This window comes from Lissotriton vulgaris, chromosome 8, assembly GCF_964263255.1.
Source record: "Lissotriton vulgaris chromosome 8, aLisVul1.2, whole genome shotgun sequence".
Classification (NCBI taxonomy): Eukaryota; Metazoa; Chordata; class Amphibia; order Caudata; family Salamandridae; genus Lissotriton; species Lissotriton vulgaris.
Genome location: NC_141696.1, coordinates 1397034460 through 1397056426, shown reverse-complemented (window position 1 = coordinate 1397056426; position 21967 = coordinate 1397034460). Strand labels below are relative to the sequence as shown.

Genomic DNA, 21967 nt, shown 5'->3' with positions numbered 1-21967 from the left:
CCCGTAGCAGGCCTAGACCAAGTGCCCAAAAAAACGTTGGTCAAGGTCAAGGCCTCATTAAAGGGCAGCAGAGGCTCGGCCAAGCTTCACTGCGGTTTAAGGACCTCAGTGAGGAGGTTAGTCCTCACGGCCGCGACGGGGCGCTCAAGGCCAAGGCCTTGGCAGCCCTCATCAACACCACACTATAGGTGTCCCCCCTCCTCCGAAGCCACGGAAGGAGGGGAATCTGAAAGAGTTACGTTAGTGATAGATTCCTTACCTTAGAATATCCCCAGGCGTCAGATCGGAGGCCTCTGGTCTCCGGCGGAGTCCCGGCTCCATATCAATCTGTTGGAGCTGCGGGCGATTCGTCTGGCACTGAAAGCATTCCTCCCCTCTGTCCGAGGGAGTGCAGTGCAGGTGTTCACGGACAACACCACCGCCATGTGGTACTGCAACAAACAGGGCGGAGTGGGGTCGTGGACCCTTTGCAAGGAGGCTCTGCGTCTCTGGCAATGGCTGGAACATCAGGGCGTGACTCTGGTGGTTCAACACCTGGCAGGTTCTCTGAACGCCAGGGCGGACGAACTCAGCCGCCGGTGCATGATGGATCATGAATGGCGTCTGAACTCTGACGTGGCGCAAGGTCTCTTTCTGCAGTGGGGACAGCCTTGGTTAGATCTATTCGCCACCGAAGAGAACGCGCAATGTCATCAGTTCTGCACGTTGGAATTTCCAAGGCGGCACTCGCTCGGAGACGCTTTTCGTCGCGAGTGGAGTTGCGGTCTGTTGTACGCCTTTCCGCCTATACCACTTCTGCCCAGAGTGCTGAAGAAGATCAGGCGCGACCGGGCACAAGTCATCCTTGTGATTCCGGACTGGGCACAAAGGTACTGGTATCCCGAGCTACTCAGTATGTCAGTCGATCCCTGGTTCGTCTGCCTCTTCAGGAGGACCTTCTGTCGCAGCAGCAGGGGACGGTCTTCCACCCGAACCTGTCCAGTCTCCACCTCCATGCCTGGACATTGAGCAGCGACAGTTGAGGCCATTTGACTTGCCTCCTGAAGTCTGTAACATCATTCTGGCAGCCAGGCGTCCCTCCACAAAGTCGGTATACGCCTGCAGGTGGAACAGATTTGTGGCATGGTGCACAGCAAAGGCTGTGGATCCCCTCAATGCCCCTCTTTCAGAGGTTCTTCTCTTTCTTCTTTCTCTTGCCCAGCAGGGCTCTGCTCTGGGCACTATCAAGGGCTACCTTTCTGCCCTTTCAGCCTTTCTAAGGCTGCCTGATCAACCTTCTTTGTTCAAGTCCCCTATCGTTAATCGATTCCTGAAAGGTATCACACATACGTTCCCTCCTGTTCCTTTTGCGATGCCTCAGTGGGACTTGAACTTGGTTCTTAATTTTCTGATGTGCGCTCCCTTTGAGCCACTTCACAACTGCCCTCTTCGCCTTCTCACTTTGAAGACTGCCTTCCTGGTAGCCATCACCTCTGCCAGGAGAGTGAGTGAGCTCCAGGCTCTATCCTGTAAATCTCCTTTCCTTTCAGTCCATCCGGACAAGGTTGTGTTGCGGACAAGGCCCTCTTTTCTACCCAAGGTAGTCACGGCCTTCCACATTGGGCAATCCATCACCTTGCCTACCTTCTTTCCACCTCCGCATCCCTCGAGAGAGGAAGAGAGGCTCCACCGTCTGGACCCAAAACGCGCGCTCTCGTTCTATCTGGACCGCACACGCCAGTTCCGGGTGGATGACCAACTCTTTGTTGGTTACGTGGGCGCTAAGAAGGGGAAAGCGGTGCACAATCGGACCATCTCGCGGTGGATCATCTTGTGTATCCAGGCGTGTTACTCCTTGGCAAAGAAGGAACCCCCTGTTGGGCTGAGGGCTCATTCCACTCGAGCCACAGCGACTACAACTGCCTTGGGCCGAGGTGTGCCCTTGCAGGACATTTGCCAGGCGGCTACGTGGGCCTCGCTGCACACGTTTGCAAGACACTATTGCCTGGACAGTCAAGTCCGGAGGGATGGCTTCTTTGGCCGTTCCGTCCTCCAGGACTTTCTTGTGTGATTATTGGTTCGCAGACCCACCACCGGGGTTGGTATTGCTGGGGTATCTATTCTAAGATAAGGAATCTATCACTAAAGTGTCTTTCAGATGCACAAGTTACTACTTGTGTAACGATATATCTGTAAGAGATATTAGTTAGTGATAGATTCCTTACCGACCCACCCATCCTCCCCGTTCTGCGAACCGATATCTAGGGTTAAGGTCATCTCCTTTCAGGGCCCTAGTTTCAAGGCACCAGTGTTGGTTTTTAGCATAGCTATGCGTTTCTGGCGCGGAAAAGCTGCGTCTAAGAACGGACGTCAGCACGCGGAGGCGGCGTCGAAGTACTCCGAACACGTCATCACAACGCCGACGACGGACGCGGAGCCGCAGACGACGCCAACCGACGCGCAAGGGTACTGCTACGCAAAAGTTTCCGGATCCAGTCTGACGCCTGGGGATATTCTAAGATAAGGAATCTATTCTAAGGTAAGGAATCTATCACTAACTAATGTCTCTTACAGATATATAGTTACACAAGTAGTAACTTGTGCATCAATCTGTCGGCGGATCATGTCCCAGGGGTTGCCAATGTACTAGCGGACTCCCTCAGCAGGTCTGCTGCAGGCAATCACGAATGGGAGCTACATCAACCAACCCTGGATCACATATTCCAAGAGTGGGGTCACCCCGACCTGGATTTGTTTGCAACGAATCGGAACTGGAAATGCCCACGCTTTGCAAGCTGGATTCCCCACAGGAACTCATGTGTGGATACCCTTTCAATGAACTGGTGTCGGATATTTGCATACGCTTTTCCGCCGATTCCTTTAATTCCCGAGGTCATCAGGAAGATGAGGAGACAACCATGTCGTCTAATCCTGATTGCTCCAAGGTGGCCCCGGCAATATTGGTTCACCGAGCTTCTCCTCCTCTCGGAGTGCAGGCCGATACCGAATCTCCTGACAATTCAAGAGGGCCAAGTGTACCATCCGGACCCAGTTTCTTTGAAATTATCAGCTTGGCTCCTCAACACAATGAATTCGCGCACTTAGACATTCCTCAAGATTGTCAAGAAGTTCTCGCTAATGCTAGAGCGCCAGCAACGATTAAGACCTACAAACTAAACTGGAAGCGTTTCTGTGCCTGGTGTCAAGCTGTTGATCTGCATCCCATTTATGCTAGACCAGAACAAATTTTGCCATTCTTTCTGCATTTGGCTAGATCAAGTTTGGCACATTCAACCCTAAAGGTATTTCTGGCAGCCATTTCCAGATTCCGTCAGGACGGATCGAACTCTGTTTTCTTCAAGAATAATCCAGCAATTTTTTAAAGGTCTATTTCGTATGTTTCCTCCGATTCGACGACCACCTCCATCTTGGCATTTGAATTTGGTGCTAGGCCAACTCATGCGTCACTCCTTTGAACCTATCCATAAGATTGATCTCAAGTTTCTTACTGGGAAGGTTTCTTCGCTATTGGCTTTAACATCAGCTAGAAGGGTCAGTGACATTCAAGCATTCACTTCAAAACCGCCTTTCTTGCAATTCACATCAGATTCTGTGGTGCTACGTACCAATCCTAGGTTCATGCCCAAGGTTCCACCGGATTTTCACCTAAATGAGACTGTGATCCTCAAGATATTTTTTCCAAATCCACAATCACTGGCTGAAAGAGCTTTACACTCTTTAGACATCAGGAGATGTCTCAGGTTCTATCTTCAAAGAACGGCAACTGTTCGCAAGACAGACCAACTGTTTGTGGCCTATGGAAGGCTGCGCGGTATCCAAGCAGACTATAGCCAGATCGGTCTCTTCAGCAATTGGACTCTGTCATCAACAGGCAGGAAGACCCTTGCAGTCCTTACCAAGAGCGCGTTCTACAAGGGTGGTTTCCTCTTCCACCACTCTATTCGCTGGTGTGCCTCTAATGCAAATCTCCAGGGCTGCAACGTGGTCCAGCAGGCACACTTTTACAAGACACTACTGTCTGGACTCAGCAAGTGATGCAGATCTTCGGTGGGAAGAGCAGTTCTTTGCAATCTTTTCAAATAAGGTGAGCCACTGTTCTCCCTCCTCCTCTATGCTCTTGTTTAGACGCTTCTAACATGTTATTGGTTGTTACCTTGCATGCATATCTGCTGTATACTGTAAGCGTCTTATGAGCATGTTGGTTTTTTTTGTACTGCTATCTACTCTGATTCAGGCATGTGAATCTATGAAAGACACCCCAATACTCGAGAAGAACAATAGTTACTTACCTGTAATCTGTGGTTCTCCAGTATTGGTATCTTTTATAGATTCACATGCACCCGCCCACCTCCCCTCAGAGGCTTCCTCAGGCAATTACTGGGTTCCACTCCTGTGTGAGAAAATCTGAGAGCCTGAGTCTCTGGGGAGAACATTCTGGTGGGTGCTGTCGCCTGATTGGCTGCAGTTTGGACTAACAAAATGACTAGGATAATCATGAGTGTGGAAGTTCTGTACACTGTAGCTTAGGGCTACTTTACTTCCTGGTTTATTACCAAGGTTTTGGTTTTTCTATAGGCATATTATTGCTTTTTTATGTACCGTGGGACTCCCACTCCGACGACGGGGAATGATTCAGGCATGTGAATCTATGAAAGACACCAATACTGGAGAACCACAGATTACAGGTAAGTAACTATTGTTCTTTCATATTATGACATTCAGCCACCAGATGTATATCTTCATATCTATCTCTCTCTCCCTCTCTTGTTTTCTATCAAATGCCTCTGTTTTGTATTTTATTCTAGGCTCTTGACGAGAATACCAATACAGACATGTCAAACCAGAGTCAAGGTCCCCAGAACTTACTAGCAGGACAATAATGAATTTGTTTGGGAGGCTTCACACCCCAAACACCCCCTGCCCAAACCTATGTCCCAGGGAGTTGTATCTGTGATGGAGTTAATGATGCTTCATATTTTTCTGAGCTTCTTTGTACCTAATTCCAATCCTCTAATTTCATATTAGTTTATAGAGTAATGTGAAAGAAGCGTGGGTGATCTAATCAGTGATGGTTCCTTCTTCTTAAATCCAGAATATACTTGCATTCCAGGCATCTAAAAATGCCTTCCATGTTGCCTTCTCTTGAGCTCAAAGTTTTTTTCCTTTTTTAACTTTTGAGCATTGGCAATGAGGCGCTTCTCCCATGGACTCTGGACACATATGGCTCCACTGCCTATTGAGGAGCCTTTATTCGAGGTTAGACCTATGACCGAGCCTGAGCTTCAAACCAAAGAATAACACCGGAGAGCGCCATGCTTTGGACGAGGAACCTCCCTTGAAAAAGTCTTGACACTCGCCCACTAATGTCAAGGCCTTCTAGCACCAAAACTGTTTACGATGTCCCAAAGTTTGAGTCCAAGAGGCTGCTGAGATCTCTTCCGCGTTCAAGCTGACACTGAAGTTGAGCATATTCTCGAAGCCAGCACACCAACTCCTTCACAGGAAATGGGAGAATAGCCAGACAGTAGTCAGCTCACCAACTATATCAACCCTGACAGCGGTCACATCTTTGCGTGGCCGCCTTCCTCAGCTAAAGTTCTACACAAAAAGATGAAGCTCCAATTAGAGGAGGCCATTTTGGAGGAGTTAATGGCTTACCCTATTCCCAGAAACAATTTAACTGACCCAGTCCTACCTCCACCCTCAATTGCAAGTGTCTCTGGATGACTTGCATCATAGTTGACCTAGAACATTCATCTGACCCACTGCCATCTTATCGGAAGGCAATATCCGGAGTAAGGTTCAGCAAGGTATTTGGGATGGCTATTGGTTGAACTCTCATTGCGATATGTCCCTAGAACCTAATCCTGTTAAGGCTTTGCAGCCAAATTATACTACACATATTATTTGCTGCTATGATGAGCATGAGGTCCTCATGCACGTGGAAGAGGAGAACGATTTTGTAATAGAAACCTTGTCCAAAACGGAGTACTGTACTCTATTTCTTACCATGACCGTGCTTACATTTCCCACCGAAAACTTTAAGGATCCTGTCAAGGCCATGGTAATTACTCCCTAGGTAGATCCAGAATTTAAACCTGCTCCACAAGACCCTCTCTTTATTAATGGGTGTGTCCCCTTGCATTCTTTGGTAGTGCACACTGTGTGGAAGAGAGCTCTTAGGGTCCAGGAGACATGCCGCCTCTAAATAGTAAAAAGATTGATGTGGCATAAAAAGGGGTCACCTTAGGAATTGCCATTCAATGCCATATTGCTGGCTCTATGACATTCCTAGCCAGGTATAATAGAGATCAGTGACACAAAATGAAGAAATCGCTTAAATACCTCTCAGGCACCTACCATAATAGAGAGCAACCCGAATTGTCCAAAAAGGAAAAGTCATCTTGAATGCAAATATTCATTGTGCCATGGATGCAGTAGATACAGCCTCCAGGCAAATTGATACCAGCACTCTGCTCTGCCACCATGCTTAGCTTATTGTGCCGGGCCAGATGTTAGTTTGTCCCTTTTGACCACGAGCATCTATTTTGTCTACAGATAGATGAGATGCTGGGGAAGATAAATAAAGATACATACACCATGAAAACTATGGATGAGTTTCAGCACCATGAGCCAACAAGCATTGGCAAAGCCAATAGGTCTCGCCTTTGGGACCTATTGCCTTTGGCAATTGCTTGTAGCAGGTCTGTACAGCATCCGGAGACACACTGGGCAGCATCTTTGAAATAAAAAAGGCACTGACAAAAGACACTAGTTCACGCATAGGCAAGACCTATTGGCTTTGCCAATGCTTGCTGTAAAAAGTGAGCCCGATCCTTATTGTATTGACCTAGAAGGGTGAAAATACTGCTGGACCTGCCATATTTAAAGCAATATCTTGTAGGTTGCGTGTTGATTTAGTCAACAGATGCATTTACCCACTGAGTTATTCTACAGCTGCACTCCCTTTAGAAAATAAATAAACATGTTCTTCTTATCTGATCAGTCCGGGCTTGGCTGTCTTCTACAGTGACCCAAGTGTGACTCATAAAAAGCATGTGACCCGTTGCTGCCACCAGCAGTTGTTTCTTGCCGACAAGTAAACACAACCCTCTCTAGGAACATGAACAACGTCATCAATCAAATGGGCAGCGGTGCATGCTTATGGTGTCTGCCAAGAAGCATCTACAAATGCTGATTCCACACTCCAGGAAAGGTCGCTGGTGAGCAGAGTTCTGAGGAACCAGCTACAAGCAAAAGACACACCGAAATAAAAAGCTTCTAATAAATATTACCACATTCTTCATTTTGTTAAAACAATTAATGGTTTGAAATGAAAAAATTACAAAAGCAAGAACTTAGTGTGTGTGCCATTTTTAGGTCTCGCCTACGTAGCGCGCATGCGCTGCATAGGAGAGAGACCTAATGCCATTGGCACAGCTTTAGGGGCAAAAACGTGCACGCGTTGCATTGCTTGCAATGGCAACGCGTGAACGTCTGGCCCCCCTCCCCTGCTGCCGCGCGCTTGTTATTATTGACAGAGGCGCGCAAAATAAGATGACCACCTGTCTACGATTTACAAGCACTGGGCGTTTACAGTCCGTCGTCCGCAGCTTATCGTTTGACTGGTGTCTGTCATTAATCCATAATCTGGACACAGCGGGATCGCAAAATAACCAATCCAACTACAGAACATAGTTTGAGGGATGAAAATACGCCTAATATGTAAAGGAACTCCGGATTGGCGCATTCGGTGGCATCTAGACCAATCCTAGTTCGTCACACAGAACTCCGAAACATGGTTGGCTTTCCAGTCCGCATAACCCTTCATCCGGGCATGGCAGACTTCCTTCCTCCTTCAATCAACGAGTGATGTCCAATTCTGGCCGCGTTATAGGGCAGTGCTCGGATTAGGTAACAGTTGGTTCGGTTCCTTTTGGCAGCTGCTTTTGCGTTTGTGGTCCAGGCTTGGTGTGAAAGCCATGCGTGATACAGAGTGGTGACAGGATGTGGTCCGTCAGCTAGACTGCCGACTTTGCTGTAGGAAACCAGGGTTCGAGCCTCGGGTGTGTGATTCTGGGCAAATCACTTAATCTCCCCGTGCCTGAATGTGTAATGTAAATACAGTGCTCGTGTAAAGCTCTCCAATACCTTTGGGTCGAGTTTGCGCTATAATAATATACACCACAAAAAAAAGAGTGGCAGTTTGGCATTTACTGGCAAGGATATTCCATTTGTTATGTGGCAATGGCACAAATGGCACCCTGCTGCCACATTGATTGCTCTTTTTTAGCATGTCTGGCCTTTGCGGTTTTCTATAGCGAGTACCTGACCTTTAAGGCATTAGAGTGCTTTCATGAGCACCAGAATCAGAGTCAGGTTCACAAAATTATTGGTGGTTCCAATGACCAGTGCCATGGAGCTGAACGATGAGGAGCGAGTATTCCTTTGCTTACATTACAAGCATGATGGTCCGTGACTATCAACACAAATGCCACCCTGATGCATTTTGGTACTCGCATACCAAACTTCACTTAGTGTTGCTTTCCCAACAAGAACGTTCCCTTCACATTAAGGTGTAGGAACTTGGCTATCCAACTAGTTCTTCGAATTTTTCTGCCTCATATTCACCACAAAGTGGTTCGTTCCTACTGGCTTAGACAATATGAAGATGATGTAGTACGTAAAGAATGGGGGTTGGGGGGGCACACGCTCTATGCTATTGTCTCAGCTCACATAACTGATTTGGCGCAGGGCCATACGCCATTGAGTATTCCTGCTGACGGACCTTCTCCCAAGGGTGGACAGCGGCTTGGCAAACTTCACAAGGAGCCATCGGCAAACCCACGAATGGGACATCAATCCAACAGTTCTCAATCTCTACTTCCACCATTGGAGCATTCCATCTGTTGACCTGTTCAATTCCAGAAAACTGAAAAGGCCAATACTTTGAGTCCTGGTACCCTTATCCGCTGGACAATGCACAATAGGATCAGGTAGCCTGGGACATTTGCCTACCCTTTTCTCCCGATACTGTTTAACATCTGTGTTCAGAAAGATGAGGCAAACATTTATAACACTCATTCTCACCCCTGCAACCTGGGTGAAGCAGGCATGGTCTGGTTCTCTCTACTTCTTGATGTAACTATTAACCCTCACAAGAAGCTGCAGCAGCGTCCAGACTTGTTCACCGACTACAAGAGGCAGATGCTGCATCTGGATCCCAAGTCCCTACGTTTTTAATTTGGTACCTGAAATCCTAAAATGTTGCTATTTGCAGTTCCCAGAGGAGTGCATGCTAATGCTCTGGGAAACTAGGAAGCCTACCTTACGAGCATGCTATGCTGCTGAGTAAAAATAATTAGTATGTTATTGTTGTGCATTAGGCATACAAGCTTTAAAAACTGCAGTACAAAACATTGGTACTGTTATACCTACAAAAGTGAAGGCTAGCCTACACTTCTATCGGCATGCCTTTAACAGCACTTGTGGCTTACCTCAAAAATAGGTGTTGTCATTCTATTTTACAAATACCAGACATTAAGGCCCCAAAGTCTCTACATAATTTCTTAACATTGTCCTTAGAGCAAATCACTTCTCTGCCTCTCGGGCAGGGAAATGCGTTGACTTGTCCAACCCCGGTGGAGCAAAAGAAAACTGCTCCCGGCGGGTTTGGCGCTATGCCAGCACCTGCTGTACACGCTATTGTTGCAAGCAAGCTGGTGGTGGTGTGGGGGCTCTGGGCCTCCCCCCGAATCCCTCAACATGGGGTTGGCCATGGGGTGCCCCGATGGATATTGGGGCAACCCCAATACAAGAAAAAAAACTTCTATAGTTGTGACGACCGCGTGCCCTGGGCATCCCCTCAGCGACCCCCACAATAATTAATGGTCTTGGTGCACCGAAAGGTCACCCCCAAACAAAAACAATGTCCACTAGTTGTGGTGTGCCATTTTACATAAAAACATGCCGGCTCCAGCAGGACCAGAGAGCTGACCGGGCCATGGGGGGTGAGGGGTGGGGGTCGGGTAGGGGAGGCCCTGCTGCTCCCCGCGCTGCCCTTATAAAAAAAAAAGAATACAAAAAATCCAGTGGTGTCCCGTTTGGGATTGGGGCACCCACAAACACATTTTTTTTAAAGTGAATAATAAATGAGCAGCTCCAGCAGCTCATTTATTATCCATTGCTCCTTCAGGAGTGCCCCATAAAGCCAAGGGAGAGCTCTTTACATATACCTTGCTTTGGTGATGTCCCTAGACGGGGTAGGGACATCACCAACACTTTTTTTAATGTTGTGATGGGGCTGTAGGGAGTTCTGCAGTCCCCCCCCCCCCCCCCCCCCCCCCCAAACTTACTTTTCCTGGGTCATTGAACCCATTACCCCAGGAGAACTTACCATATAGTCCAACTTAGCATATTTTGTAAAGCATTTTCCCGGCTGGAGCTTTCTTTTTAAATTGTTTTGTGTGTAGAATGTTAAAAAGTAGAAGTAAGAGATATAAAATAATGTTTTAAAGAAACAATAATATATTTTTGACTACTTATTTTGAAATTTTTCATACCAATATTGTATTAATTGTTATTGTATTTATATAGTGCTCACTATCCTTGTTGAGATGTCAAAGCACTTTTTCGTCGAGAAGCACTCTACTCCGGAACCCAAAAAAGATTAGTGGTGGATTAGTGTAGGGAAATATGAGTTAATTTGAGGAGTAGACATGAGAATCTGCTAGTTGGATTGAATAGAATAATGGCAGGATAAAAGAGGGAAGAGTGTTATTTGGGAGATTTAAGTATTACGATCAGGTTTGGGATGAGTTAAAGGAGAGATGGAGGAGGGAAGAGTCTCTAGAAAGGGATTGGAGATGAGTCAAAGGAGGTATACATGAGGGAAGAATTTGGAAAGGGTTGTTTGAAAGATCATAGTAGTAAAACAAGGTTTGAAGAGCCAAGGAGGGACAGAGGAAGGAAGAGTCTAGAAAGGGTTAGTAGTAGAATAAGGTTTGGGATGAGTCTGAGTGTGGAGGTAGAGGATATATTGTGAGACGTAAAGGGTGAGACAGAGTAGTAAGTGCATTGGATAGAGTCAAAGGTATTCTTGTCTTCTTCTACAGTAGGAGTGAAGAAATAAATATATAGATCCATATCTACATAGAACCGGTAAACATCTATAGGGAAGATAAGAAATTGAGATTTAAATGTGCATTGTATAAACTCAGACTTTCAAGTGTTGCTGTACTTGAAGCTAATTTCTTGGTATATTTTTATAACTATTTATTTTTTATTTTTTCATCAATATTTCAATAATGAAGCACTTGTAGATAAAATAGTGATAACATTTACATATTGTGATGGATAAAAAAAACGAGACCCATAAGCATCCAATCAAATACAAGTATGAAAACTATGTAGTGACCTATAAACATGTTAAGCATAGAAATATATATATATATATATATATGTATATATATATATATATATATATATGTATGTGTGTGTGTGTATATATATATATATATATATATGGATATGTGTATATATGTATATTTTTAATTTAAACATAGGTAATATATATTTAAGGAGACCTAAAGAATATATATATATTAAAAACAATAGTTATACATATTTGTACCACAATTGGCATATTCATATACATAGAATCAAATTATAATTGTTTACAAACACGGTTAAAAGCTGTACATTAGTGCTTGAGTATGGTGGTTATGTAGGAAAGAGTTCTGAAGGTAAGACAGTTATCTGTGGATCTTATGTTTGGCGGTAATGAATTCCATAGTTTGGCTTCTTGAACAGCAAAAGATGTACCATCTATAGTTATGTTAGTAGTACTACTACAAAAGAATTATGTGAATAGGCACCAAAATATTTTCTTATTTCAAGTTATAAACAGAAGGGTCAATACATGTATTTCATTTATCTAAGAAGAGCTGCAAGTTGTCCTGTTTTTCGGGGGCAGTCTGTGACTTTTATCAAAATGTTATCTTTATTTTTTGCCTCTTATTCCGCACAGTTGAAGTAATTTCAAATATGGCAGATCCAATGTTTTATATATGCTTTTGGTCATATTAAACATTGCCTCTGCTCTGCTATGTGTGCCATGTGGTAGCTGTGGAGGGCAGAGGTGAACAGCCTCCTCCTGTTCATCGCACAAAGGCCTCAAACAGGTCGAATTTCAAAATGGCACCAAGGGTTAGCAGCTACTGTTTCACTTTAATAATGACTGCTACAATATTCTTTCCTTGTAGGAAAGTAGGATCTGCTTTCATGGTTACCCCACTTTTTGCTGTTATGCATTTTTCTGACTAGTCTGACTGGGATCCTTCTAATCAGGACCCCAGTCACTGTGCTCTCTCCCTAAAGTTGACAATGGTAAGTACTTTTGTACTTCCATAATTGACTAGTGGTGTACCCTTGTAAGCCCCTAGTATATGGTACTAAGGTACCCAGGGCATTGGTACACCAGGGGTCTCCCATGGGCTGCAACATGTATTGTCACCCATGACAGACCACTCAAACTGTGACAATAGGCCTGCTATTGCAAACATTGTGAGTTGGTGCTTGCACTCCTCATCACAGATATTAGTTTCCTTATATCTGAGATAACTACACTTAACACCTATAAGTCATCCTTATGGCAGGCTCCTCAGTCCTGAGGGCAGGGTGCTTGGTTACAAGTGTGAGGGTACCCCTGCATGAGCAGGGAACTTCTACAAACCTGGAGTTGATTCTCCAGGCTTTGCAAGCACAGTCAGCCATTTACTACATATAGTGGACATCAAGTCAATTTCGAGATGCCTAACTATATATTACCTGCACCGAAACCGGTTATGTTTTGTTTCAAACATGTTGGAATCCTACCCCAACACCGACTCCAGTGTCTGATGTAGGATCCCATGTACTGGGGGGTGCCCCTGAATTCCCAGTACCAGCCTTTCAGGGTCTAACAGCAAACTAGTGCTGCTGCCGACCACAGACACAGTTCTGCCCTCCTGCTGCTGAGCTGAGCTCCAGCAGGGGAAGGCAGAAAAATAGGTTTCCTGCCACAGGGAGGTGTGACCACCACCCAGACAGAAATTAGTGTATTTGGCTGTGGTGGAGTGCTTGGCAGCGCCACCACACAACTTTGAATTGGCACATTTGGTGCCCTCCTTGTATACTTCAGTTTGAGCCAGTTCAGGCAGCCCTTGGCTCCTGCTCCGGTGCGTAACTGGACAAAAGACATGGGAGTTTCTTCCCCTCTATCCAGCCCCGTCTCTGGGAGGGATCCTTGAATCGTCCCAACCCTTTACCTAGGATACTGCAGGGCTTACCTGTGGGTGGCTCTTCAGATTCGTTGTGGGACTAGTTTCAAACTCAAAACTACTTCAACCGTCTGGGCACCTTGTACTTCGCTGGACTTCAGTCTGGAACCGAGACTGCACTAAAGAAGACTACAGCTGTTCCTGGTCTCGCCGTTCTGCAAGTCTTTTTCATCACCCCTGCCTGTGATTCATCCATCTTCCTCTCCAGGCCTGTTGGCATCAAATACACCCAAAGGAATCTTCTTTGGAGTGAAGGAGTCACTCCCCTGCATCTGCAGGCACTTCAACAAAGCTAACTGGTCTGCTGCTCCTGACGTCCCACAGATTCTTCAGCTACACAGCTGGTGGTTCTGCAATCCCTCGAGGCCTGCAATGTCTTCTCAGCAAGTTTGAGGCCAGTATCCCTCGTTGGAACCGCCGGAACAGAACCCCTGTGCACCGCATCGACTTCCTGATGCCAAGGCTTTTTGGCTCTGTCCTCCAGAGATCTTCATGCTACAAGAAGCTCCAGCCTCTAGCATCTCTTCCTGCCAAGATCTTCGTCCTCACTGCAGCCTCTGCACTGTGGGCCTGCATCCTTGGTAAGCTGTTTGTGGTCCTCTTGCGACTCCTGTGCCTTCAGCCTGTGGGTCCTCTTGAGGATCTTCTTTGACTTTAATGGGCTCCCCTGCTTGCTCGGGCATGCTCTGACTCTCCTGCATTTGGTAAGTTCCTTGGACCTTGTGTGTCCTAACATTGCACCTTTTTCATTTACCACGTCTGTTGCTGCTGCCAAGACTTGTTGGTGCTCCCGCTGGACACCCACCCCTGGTTCTTGACTCCCTACATGGGAGAGCTCGTGAACGGCTCCTGAACTTTCACAGCGTCTCCTGGTCCTCACAGCTGCAGCAACAAGGTCACTGTCATCATTCCTGTATATTCCATCATCTGTGATCATTGCTATTCCGTGCTTCCTCGTCACCTCTGAGTGGTATAGACTCTGTCCCCTCTGTTTGCAGGTTCTTCTCTTCAACAATCTATCAATGGATTCCACCAGACTAATTCACCTTCTTCACTGGCAGCATCTTTCCTGAAGTCCTCCATTGTGGTCTACAGCGGTTTTCGATGTCATTTTGCACCCATTATCACCAGCAGTTTTGAGTCTTCTGGTCCAAGTTCCGACTTTTGTTTAGGTTTGCACTCCACTTCTTTAGTGTATCGTTTGGTCTCCCCCTGGAGACCACTGAATTTGTGCTTACCTGTTTACATTTGAAGTATTGTGTGTATTGTGTTGATAGTGTTAGTGAGTGTGTATAATAAATATACTTATTTTTATAACTACACTGTGTTGTTCTTTTTCGTTTAGCCTACACTATATGCTTAGTTCTGGTAAAACAAGCTGCTTAACACTCCTTTTGGACTAAGCATGACGGTTTCTCTCCACAGCTACCACTTAGCTTTGTATGGTAGTCTATGATCACTAAAATCACCATAAGCGTTGTCTGGATTAGTGCAAGGTGCTTCACTTAAACGAGTGTGCACCATTTACTAAGCAAGCCTTTACAGTCTTGCTTTAAAAAAAAAAAATTGTATTGAGAAAAAAAAGTGGAAACATACATTTCTCCGCAAAAGGTCATGGTTGTCATCATGCCACCATGGTAAATTACTTGGGAGTGCCTCCTCTTCCATCACTCCTTTCTCAATTCCTCCTTCAATTCTCTACTCCCCAGAAGTTGGTTAACAAAAACTTGTTGTTAATTATTATAAGCTGAACACTGGCAAGGATAGAGGGACATGCACCTGCTCCAATAAAATGAGAAATCCGGAGATGAAGCAAATGTGCTCACAAAAGCCTTAACGTTTGTAAAAACAAGGACAAATTGCTTAATAATTTCTTGTATAAAAATATAATTAAATTGCGTTACTTCAAGACCTCCTTTGTAGAGGAGATCAGAACCTCTGCCCCTCTTACCTCTGCACTGCTTGCTCACATAAGTATTTGCAGTGCAAAGTCGACATACAGGCTCCTGGAAGCCTCATAACGATGTCTAGATAGGCCGAGGTAGAAAAACCGATTTTAGGGCGACCATTCGAGACGGGTTGGAGGCACCATATAAAACATTTCTATTTCTATTTCTGGATTTGGTGAAGCGCAACAGCTACCCCAGCAATGGGGCGTCCCGGCGCTGAGAGACATGCTCGCACCTACTAGACTGGGGAGTAGAGAGGGCCCTAGAGAGCAGGAAAGAGGTAGGTCTTGATTGCTTTGCGAAAGACTGGGAGACTGTCTATGGAACGTATGCTGATCGGGAGATCGTTCCAGAGTTTGGGTCCGAGAGCGCTAAAGGAGCGACCTCCAGTGCGACAGAGCCTAGTTCTGGGAACTTCCAGAAGAAGTTGGTTAGAGGAGCGTAGATCACGGCCAGGAACATAGGGTCGGGCCAGGTTTCGCAACAGGGGGGGGCTTCCCTGTTTGACAATCTTAAAGATCGTAGTAAGAGCTTTGAATTTAACTCTGTGTTCCACCGGCAGCCAGTGAAGCTTGCGGATGGTGGCTCTGGCTGAGCATCTGCGTGGGAGACCGACCAGCGTTCTAGCCGCCGCGTTCTGGATACGTTGGAACCTAGCCGTTTCTGCTTTGTTTGCTCCCAGGAGGAGGACGTTCGCATAGTCCAGGCGTGACAAGATGGTTGCCTGGACGATTAGCTGGCGGGACTTTGAGTCAAAGAGTCCGAGTATAGGCCTGAGGTTCCTTAGGAGACCTATGCAGGTGGCTGCTACCTTTTTAGTGTGTGACTGGAAGCTGAGGTTAGCATCCATCCAGACTCCCAGATTTTTTACACAGTTTTTAGGGAGTGGAGTGGTGCCGAGGGATGACGGCCACCAGTGCTCGTTCCAGAGGCTGGTGTTTCGGCCAAGGAGGAGCACCTCGGTTTTCCCAGCATTAAGTTGGAGGAAATTATCCGTCATCCATTGTGCCACCGCTGCCATGCCCTCTCTGAACTTGGATGCCGCGGTGGACGGGCTTTCCGAGAGGGTGACGACCAGCTGGGTGTCGTCGGCGTAAGAGACCAGCGTGAGCCCCCACTCTTTGGCCACATCCGCGAGCGGCTGGACATATAAGTTGAAGAGGGAGGGGCTCAGCGCTGATCCCTGGGGGACTCCTTGAGCTATGGGATGGGATTTAGAGAGAAATGGGGGGGGGGGGCTGACACCTTGAAGGTTCTGTCCTTAAGAAAGGATTGGAACCATGTAAGAGCGAGGCTAGTCACACCGGCCATCTCCAGACGTTTCAGAAGAATGTCATGGGATACCGTGTCAAAGGCTGCGCTGAGATCTAGAAGGATCAGCGCAGCACTTTGACCGGAGTCTAAAATCGTCCGGAGATGTTCGGTGGTGGCCAGTAGGGCAGATTCAGTACTATGGCCCGCTCGAAAGCCATTTTGGGATGGATCTAGGATTCCGTGCAGGTCCACATGCTTTGAGAGGATGCCGTTGACATGGGCTTCTGCTATTTTAGATATCCAGGGGAGGACGATGAACAGCACATTTCAAAATAGGAGCTACTGATTCCGAAGAGACCTTTAGAAGAGAGGCCTATTACACAATAAACAAATTATTCTTTCCAAAATACATCTCCGCAAGAGTACATATCCTGTTTGCCACAGTTCATCAGTGCGTATGCATCCACAAATAACCTTTTCTACAAATCAAATGCAAAAAGCATCAATTCCTTTTCACAAACGCGACACCTGCATCTGTGATTAAATTGCAAAATGGTACCCAAGACGTTTATCATGGCACGGCTATACCAGTGGAAGAATACCCGCCTCCTAAGTTTTGTGTGACAAAGTACCAAGGGAGCAGCATGTAATCCGACAAAGCCCTTCCTACTGTAACTCTATTGTGGCATTGGAGTCAGTCAGTAATGCTGTTATTGGCCTTCAACTGAATAATGGACACAAGTCGCAGGTGAGGGTAGAGGTAAATGTATGACCAGATCCAAGGACAATAATATTAATGACACATGAATGACAGCGCCCCCTCTCCGGTGCTCCAGCGCTCACAAAAACCACCATCACTCCCACCCTCCAATAAATACTACTGTACATCAGTTGTTGTCCCCTTCAAGTAAACAGGACTGGGATTTTCCCAACTCCACACTAGATTGACTGACTTTCACCCTTCAGTGCAATCATCTTTCTGTGTTTTCATCTAGATTCTCAATAACTGCTCCAACGCATGCTATTTTCACTTCTCTATTATCACTTGTTAAGCAAATGAAACGTCCCAACCGATGAAGTAAGAACAACGAAGAGGGTTGAACAACAAAGGTCACATCCACGATTGACGGAACAACGAAGGACAGAACCGCGACTATTTGGAACACTGGAGTTACACGTCACTTCTCTCCGCCTGCCTTCCCCTCATGTTCACTTCGATTGGGCTTTGTTGGAGTGTTACGTCACTCATCTACGCCCAATCACAATTCAGTCTTTGTCGCCAGCAAAACCATTGGAAAGGAATTTCTGTTATCATGTTGACATTGGCATCGTGAAATGCAAATGTCAGCCTTTACATCTCGTCTGCATCCTGGCTGGCAGTCTCAAAAGAGTTTTGGGAAGTAGTCTGGTTTTATCCTGCTTGGTTGTACGACCTGGGAAAAGCGACTTTAGAAATTCTCGAACATTCTAAGGTAGGTCAATCAATTGAATGAATGTTTTATTTAATATGTAAAAAATACTTTTTGATGTATTTGTTTTTTTAATTGGAGGTTATACATTTGTATTTAATTTGATTTAAACACTTTTACTTCTAGCCACAGGATGTGGGTAAATTATGGGTAATGGTTTGTAAAGTAATTTAACACCTAGATTTTCGTTGTTTAGGAAGTCGTTATAAAATAAGTAGTTGTTAACCATAGTTCATTGTTTAACTTTCGTGGTTTAGGAAGTCGTGGTTCAGGCAGTAGTTGTTTAGTCACACAATCGTTAAGCAATACATATCTCACACCAACACATTCTGAGAGCAACCCCAGACTGTACACTTTTAACACAATATCCCCACTCCAAACCCACCATCAACCATTCCTCATCTGAGCATGAACTGAATACACCTACAAGTTAGTATTCCCCTAGCCCTTCCTCTGGCAACCAAAAGGAAACTACTTAAATACACTATGATCTAACCTAAACGCATCACAAAATCATGACAGAAGTGCTTTGAAAAATTCTTAACCACACATTTACTAGTAAGTATATTCTCTCCGCTGCTTCAAAGCCAACCCCTTGACTATCACCTACCTTTCAAAATCTTAAAAGATATAAAACCATAAGAGCAATTCTATGCAAGTCGCACAAGAACAAATCCACCTCAGTATGGGGTCAGTTCACACTATCAAATGCCATTGCAAACCCCAAAATTTCATAATTCCAAAATCCTTTTCAACTCGCTTCAGTGTCGCAATTAACCACTTGTGCACACTGTCATGAACCTATTCTCTACTCCATTTTCACTTATCAGTGATCTGTCCTCTTCAGCTAGGGACTTTGACTTGTATATCTCCTCAAAATTCACTAGTAAAAGACACTACTTACAGCCTTAGTGCCACCCTCCTACATTCCCACCACAACCCAATTCTAAACTACACTCTGATTTAGATTAAGGGTATTATGACAAAGTCATTCCAAATATCAAAGCTACGAACCCCCCCCCCCCCCATCCTGTGAACCGTCAGACCCGTTCAGTCCTCAGGCTATCGCACTTCTTTCCCTCATGTCTAGTGTTCTTCTTCGTCTGAGCTATCTTCTTTACTGTACATCTCGTACATCTTCAGCAATCCGACATGTTTCAAATATGTAGTGGTCCCAGTGGTTCTTTAAAAAATAAATACTACTGCTGATCCCTTTCACTTCTCCCACACCCCCATCAAACTATTTTCCAGCATCTCAACTCCTTTTGTTGTACGATATTGAAAAATGTGTCTTCAGATGTGTCCCTCTTTCTTTCCTCAATCTATTGTACCTTCTCAGGTTTCCATACCATCCACTCCATAAAAACAGTTCTCTCACATGCAAAAGAATTCATAACCTCTGGCGTTCATAGTCCCCTTTCTTGCATCCTTTTACTTTAGAATCTATTCGCCTCCTTCAAAACTTGATTGTCCTACTGTGTCCTTACTACGATAAATAGCGGTCATTTTCCTAGCTCACAACTGGTTTACCTTGTCACTCCATCATTCTATCTCAGTTGCTGAGGTCTCCAAAATGTCACTGTCCACCACACTGACAGTGGGTATCACACGTCTAAGTCCTTGGCCCTCTTCTTTCTCATTGTACACCACTTCTGTCATCTCTGATGTCATCTTTAGGCCATGCTTAGCCAAATATACTCCTTTCCCAGTTTTAAACCCCACGTCTGGTCACATAACTCTTACTGCCATCGGACAATGAAGGACGCCACAATCGCTGTTGATGAACTCTTTTTAAACTGAGGCCCTACACTTTCCCTCTGACTCCACTCCACTCTCTCACCTACTACATCCAGGCTGCAATCTCTGGAAAAAGCCCTTCAAAGCATATACCATAAATTCTCTTCCACCCGTTCATGAAAGGAAGCCTTCATATCCTGTATTAAGCAGCACATCTTAAATTATTGTGCATCTATAACATTGCTCGCATACTCTTTAGTAACCCCAAAAGACTCCTCATCTCTTTAGTATTCATTAAACTGGACTACTGCAATAGTCTTGTTCAGCCATGACCACCTTGTCACACCAGGCCACCTCTTTTCACCTCCATGATCCAGGCCATCCACCTTCTAGGCCCCATTTACTGGAACTCCCTACCCCAGACATGTGTTCATCACCCTTGTTTCAAGAGTTCAAAAATAGCATCTACTACAAATATAAAGATGGCAACTGTTACAGCTCCAGTGTGCTGGGCTCATCTACATTTCATGCCTCTGTGTTCCATTAGCTAGAGAAACGTAATTGTTCTAGATAAGTGTTTGTCTTTACCAATCATCGTCAAACAACTACCATAATGAATCCATACCTTAACTATTATTTTTCTAAACTATGCTCACCACTCCACCCTCATTGATCTATGAAGCGGCATTTCAGCTATGTAAAACATTTCTGAAAAGTTAATGGTGCTAATAAAATATAAATAATACGTTTGTTGTTTTTTGTGAGAGCTGCTCATAGGACCTGTACGTTTAGTTACCGACTTCATACCAAGGTATTTGATTGGTTGTCCCTCCCCAAATATTGCAATGAATGTGCTCTGCTCAGTTTGGTATCTGACATTAGCATTACTCTAGGTCTATAGTCACAGTCCTCTTTGAATGCTTAATATTTTGCCCAAGAATGAGCCTGGGCTACTGAATAAACATGCTCGCAACGCTCCAGAATTTCACACACATTTGGGGATATACCAGCCGCACAAACTATTCGAACCTCCGATGAATAATTTTCTTATTTTAAGAAAAAGAATGTTTCTAGTTCTAGGTCTAATTCAGGGCTCTCCAAACCGGTCCTGGAGGGCCGGATCCATGCCAGATTTTTGGGATATCCCCATTGAGATACATGTAGTAATTTTAAAAATCTGGCATGGATCCGGCCCTCCAGGACCGGTTTGGAGACCCCTGCTCTAATGAAATAAAAAGGTGGTATTCACGGTGCTTCACAGTGATAACAATAAAAACTATGTAATAAGAATCAGAGACTTAGTTTGATAATTTTTCAAGTACGCAATAATCATTGTATTGTGTGTAACATTTGAACTATACTTTTGATTTAAATTATTGCTATTTTTTGGAGAACGATGATATATCTGCTTTATATATAGGGTGTTGGGATTTTCCACAGTGTTAAATCATACGTTCCCTGCTGCCAAGTGTAGGACACAATTTCAGTCTCTAACCAAGTTCTTTTAGAGGTGTCTTAAACCTCAGAAGTGGAACCATCACAAAACAATTGTGGCTCTATCCATTTTCTCTATGTGAGTAAATTGCAAAGAGAGCTCTCATTCTAACCTATATTCACTTACTATGTGCATGCTGCTAAAGCATATGAAATGCTATCTCGCCAACCTTCCCAAGTATTGTCAAACAGGTGGGGGGAGGGGGCAGGGGGAGGTCAAGAAGATGTCTTGTTATTCAACTTTTCAATCATGGCTCCCTCCTAGAGTAAGGATTCTAAATAGTAGTTAACAGATGTCTTGGCTTTAATCAATCATGTATTTTATTGAGCGCTTCCTGTCACGCGTGAATGTATCCTTGTGCTTACGATAATAGCTCCCTCAGTCGCGAAAACAGAGGTCACAGTGGGAAACTGGTAGCAAAAGAATTACAGTCTCAAAGCCCCCAAAATGCGAAATCAAAATTAGGAATGATGTTTTGTAAACCACATTGGTCGTCACACTTTTCACCCATGGTTTTCTGTGGGTGAAAATACAGCAGAGCACAATATTTTGAAAATGACAATATGAAATAGAGGAACAAAAGTAAAATAATTGGTCTAGATCACCTCATTTGGGTTAAAGGAATTAAATGAACTATCCTGAGACGCAAAATCTAAGATTGTTTTTCTGCTTATGAAACCGAATAATTTAGGACGTTCTTGAGAGCATTCTTGTAAACTTTTTCCTCCCGTTGATGGCATCTAT

At 45.0% G+C, this 21967-nt stretch overlaps 1 protein-coding gene across 2 annotated transcripts in view; it reads left to right on the top strand.

Moving 5' to 3' along the window:
* VPS26C (VPS26 endosomal protein sorting factor C) overlaps nt 1–21967 on the top strand; it is a 289096-nt gene that overhangs the window by 116919 nt on the left and 150210 nt on the right. The window lies entirely within an intron of this gene.